A 5,432-nucleotide genomic window follows, 5' to 3' on the forward strand; every position below is an offset into this window, starting at 1 on the left:
CCACATCATCAAGTGAGAAACAAACCTTCAATGAAGAACTGAGCCTAATGGTGAAGAACTTCAACAAGTTCTACGAGTAGAACCAACGAAAGAAGTTCCAAGTCAAGGTCCTACAATGACAAAAGATCTTCTAGTTGTGAGCGTAATTGCTACAATTGTGGAAGAACTAGACACTATTCCAATGAGTGTATGGCTCCCTACAAAAGAAGAGAAGAATCTCCAAAGAGAAGAAGTAGAAGAGAAGAATCACGACCAAGAGAGAGAAGGAGTACAGATGATCGTTATGAACGAAGAACATCCCGGAGAAGCAAGGATTCAGAAAGGAAGGACAAATCATCAAAGAGCTACACAAAACGAAGACATCAAGCTCATGTTGGTGAATGGGTATCCGGCTCCGACTCCGACCATCACTCCGAGAGAAGCTATCACTCCAACTCAGAACATACTCAAGATGAAGGTGTTGCCGGTCTAGCACTTGTGTCAACCAACTCCTACGACATATTTGACTCGCCAAATGAAGGACTTGGAAGATGCTTCATGGCTAAAGGCCCAAAGGTATTACACCCCGAGTATGTTGATTTCAATAGTGATGAAGATAACTTGCTAGGTGATGATGATTTACTTGTTGACAACTCTAGTGATGAATACTATGATGAAACGTCAAATAACCATGCTAATCAAGATAAAATGAATGACAATGATAAGGAGAAGATTGAGCTCCTAACTAAAGAACTAAACACTCTTAAGTTAGCTCATGAAACTATCTTAGGAGATCATCGAGAACTTTTAAGGACTCATGAGAAGTTACGCTTCGAAAAGCTCAACCTTGAGCAAGAACATGAGTTTTTAAAGGCTATCAACGATGATCTTCGTAAGAAAAGTTCTTCTTATATTGCCAAGTGTTTACTCTTATCTACTTACATGCCTCAAGTCAAGTCTAGTAACAAGAACAAGAAAGATTCTTCCTCTAGTAGTAACAACAATCATCATGCTAAATCCAATGTTGTTGCTTCTAGTTGTTCTCCTGATTCCACTAACAATTCTCTTAGCCAAGTTACACTTGAGCAAGAAAATAGCCTTTTGAAGGGAATTATAGAGAAAGGTGTTTACAAGAGCCTTGCCGGAGTAAGCAATTCGAGGAAATTGTACGCAAGCAAGGAAGGCACCGGAAGAACTAAGGTGTTGGTTTTGAACGAAAGTTCAATGCCAATGGAGTTGAGTGGGAAGAAGATCAATACCCCAAGACGAAGTTTGTTCCTCAACAAGAGAAGTATGATCCTACTTCTTTCAAAGGGAGACAAGCTCAAGATGATCTTCCACCACAATACCACAAGCAGAAAGGCAAGGACAAGTTTCAAGAGGAGATTGATGCATTTGAAGAAGCTCCTAAAGCCTTGGTCAAGTGGGTTCCCAAGACTACATCAAGTTCTACTAAATCAAGTACGACTACAACCCCAAGAATTCCCATCAAGATGGTGTGGATCCCGAATAAGAAGAACTAGAGAGTTCTTGAGGGTGATTCCGCCAACATACTTCACTCTTATCATTTTGGCGAGGACAAGTGCAACCAACTTCCACATCTTTCACTACCTAGTTCATGGAGTCATAAACCCTCTTGTTGGTAAGACAAGGGACAAGGTAACTACTACGTCTTGAGCTTGCGTTGGTTTTCCTTGAAGAGGAAAGGGTGATGCAGCACAGTAGCGTAAGTATTTCCCTCAGTTTTTGAGAACCAAGGTATAAATCCAGTAGGAGGCTCCTCACAAGTCCCACACACCTACACAAACAAACAAAGACCTTGCAACCAACGCGATAAAGGGGTTGTAAATCCCTTCATGGCCACTTGCGAAAGTGAGATCTGATAGAGATAATACGATAAGATAAATATATTTTTGGTATTTTATAATATAGATGCAGAAAATAAAGATGAAAATAAAAGTAGATTGGAAGCAAATATGATAATAGATAGACCCGGGGGACATAGGTTTCAGTAGAGGCTTCTCTCAAGATAGCATAAGTATTACTGTGGGTGAACAAATTACTGTCGAGCAATTGATAGAAAAGCGAATAATTATGAGATTATCTATGCATGATCATGTATATAGGCATCACGTCCGCAACAAGTAGACCAACTCCTTCCTGCATCTACTACTATTACTCCACACATCGACCGCTATCCAACATGCATCTAGAGTATTAAGTTCATAAGAACAGAGTAACGCATTAAGCAAGATGACATGATGTAGAGGGATAGACTCAAGCAATATGATATAAACCCCATCTTTTTATCCTCGATGGCAACAATACAATACGTGTCTTGCAACCCTTTGTGTCATTGGGTAAGAACACCGCAAGATTGAACCCAAAGCTAAGCACTTATCCCATGGCAAGAAAGAACAATCTAGTAGGCCAAACCAAACTGATAATTCGAAGAGACTTGCAAAGATAACTCAATCATATAAAAGAATTCAGAGAAGATTCAATTATTATCCATAGATAAACTTGATCATAAACCCTCCACAAGAGAGGGGGAGAACATTGTATTGAGATCCAAAAAGAGAGAAGAAGCCATCTAGCTAATAACTATGGACCCGAAGGTCCATGGTAAATTACTCACAACTCATCGGAAGGGCTATGGTGTTGATGTAGAAGCCCTCCATGGTGGAATCCCCCTCCGGCAGAACACCGACGACGGCTCCAAGATGGGATCTCGCGGATACAGAAGGTTACGGTGGCGGAAATATTTCTTTGGTGGCTCCCTGGATGTTTCCGGGGTATGTAGGCTTATATAGGAGGAAGAAGTACGTCGGTGGCCGCCCGAGGGGCCCACGAGACAGGGGGCGCACCCTATAGGGGGGGCGCCCTACCCTCTCGTGGCCGCCCCGGCTGCTTCTTGACTTGCACTCAAAGTCCTCTGGATCACGTTCTTTCCAAAAATCACACTTTCGAAGGTTTCATTCCGTTTGGACTCTGTTTGATATTCCTTTTCTTCAAAATACTGAAATAGGCAAAAAACAGCAATACGGGTTTGGCCTCCGGTTAGTAGGTTAGTCCCAAAAATGATAATAATGTGTAAAATAAAGCCCATAAACATCCAAAACAGGTAATATAATAGCATGGAACAATCAAAAATTATAGATACATTGGAGACGTATCAAGCATCCCCAAGCTTAATTCCTGCTCGTCCTCGAGTAGGTAAATGATAAAAACAAAATTTTTGATGTGGAATGCTACCTAGCATAATTCTCAATGTAATTTTTCTTTATTGTGGCATGAATGTTCAGATCCAAATGACTCAAGATAAAAGCTTATAAAACATAAAAATAATAATGCTTCAAAGCATACTAACAAATAATCATGTCCTATCAAAATAACATAGCCAAAGAAAGCTCATCCCTACAAAATCACATAGTTAGGCCATGCTTCATTTTAATTACACAAAATACTCCCATCATGCACAACCCCGATGACGAGCCGAGCAATTGGTTCATACTTTTTAACACGCTTCAGCTTTTCAACTCTTACGCAATACATGAGCGCAAGCCATGGACATAGCACTATGGTGGTCTATTGTGGTGGTTGTGAGGAAAAAAAGTGGGAGAAGATAATCTCACATCAACTAGGCGTATCAACGGGCCATGGAGATGCCCATCAATAGATATCAATGTGAGTGAGTAGGGATTGCCATGCAACGGATGCACTAGAGCTATAAATATATGAAAGCTCAACAAAAGAAACTAAGTGGGTGTGCATCCAACTTGATTGTTCACGAAGACCTAGGGTATTTTGAGGAAGCCCATCATTGGAATATACAAGCCAAGTTCTATAATGAAAAATTCCCACTAGTATATGAAAGTGACAACATATGAGACTCTCTATCATGAAGATCATGGTGTTATTTTTGAAGCACAAGTGTGGAAAAGGAGATAGTAGCAATTATCCCTTCTCTCTTTTTCTCTCATTTTTTTTTCTTTTTTTCTTTTTCTCTTTTTTTTTTCTTTTCTTTTTTCTTTCTCCCTTCTTTGTTTTTTCTTTTTTCTTTCCCTTTTTTATTTGGGCTTCTTTGGCCTCTTTTATTTTTATAAAGTCCAAAGTCCTATCCTGACTTGTGGGGGATAGTCTTCATCATCCTTTCCTCACTAGGACAATGCTCTAATAATGAAGATCATCACACTTTTATGGATTTATAACTCAAGAATTACAACTAAAATCTAGAACAAAATATGACTCTATATGAATGCCTCCGGCAGTGTACCGGGATATGCAGTGAATCAAGAGTTACATGTATGAAAATTATGAAGGTGGCCTTGCCACAAATACGATGTCAACTACATGATCATGCAAAGAGCAATATGACAATGATGAAACACGTCATAATTAATGGAATGGTGGAAAGTTGCATGGCAATATATCTCGGAATGGCCATGGAAATGCCATATAGGTAGGTATGGTGGCTGTTTTGAGGAAGGTAAACAATGGGTTTATGCTACCGGCGAAAGTTGCACGGTAAAATAGAATCTAGCAAAGGATAAGTGTGCATATATCCATGGACTCACATTAGTCATAAAGAACTCATATACTTATTGCCAAAGTCTACTTAGCCCTCGAAGCAAAGTACTACTACACATGCCCCAAGAGGGATAGATTGGTAGGAAAAATCCATCGCTCGTCCCCGACTGCCACTCATAAGGAAGACACTCCAAAGAGCACCTCATGCAACAAATTTGTCACACAACTTTTACCATACGTGCATGCTACGGGACTTGCCAACTTCAACAAAAGTATTTCTCAATTTCATAATTATTCACTAGCATGTCCCTAACATTACTACCTTTATATCTCAAAACAATTATCAAGCATCAAATTGATCCTAGCATCCAATTCATTTTCTATGATAGTTTTTATTATACCCAACTTGGATGCTCATCATTCTAGGACCAAATTCATAACCAAAGCAAATACCATGTTGTTCTAAGAGACTCTCAAAATAATATAAGTGAAGCATGAGAGACAAGCAATTTCTTCAAAATTAATCCACTGCCATGCTCTAAAAGATATAAGTGAAGTACTAGAGCAAAAACTATCAAGATCAAAAGATATAAGCGAAGCACATAGCATATTCTAATAAATTCTAATCAAATAGGATTTTCCAAAAAGGTGTGTACAGCAAGGATTATTGTGGTAAACTAAAAAGCAAAGACTAATATAATACACGACGCTCCAAGCAAAACACATATCATGTGGAGAATAAAAATATAGCTCCAAGTAAAGTTACCAATGAACGAAGACGAAAGAGGGGATGCCTTCCCAGGGCATCCCCAAGCTTAGGCTTTTGGATATCCTTGAATATCTTGGGGTTCCATGGGCATCCCCAAGATTAGGCTCTTTGCCACTCTTTATTCCATAGTCCATAAAAGCTTTACCCAAAACTT

The sequence above is a fragment of the Triticum dicoccoides genome, chromosome 2B (assembly GCF_002162155.2).
Source record: "Triticum dicoccoides isolate Atlit2015 ecotype Zavitan chromosome 2B, WEW_v2.0, whole genome shotgun sequence".
Lineage (NCBI taxonomy): Eukaryota > Viridiplantae > Streptophyta > Magnoliopsida > Poales > Poaceae > Triticum > Triticum dicoccoides.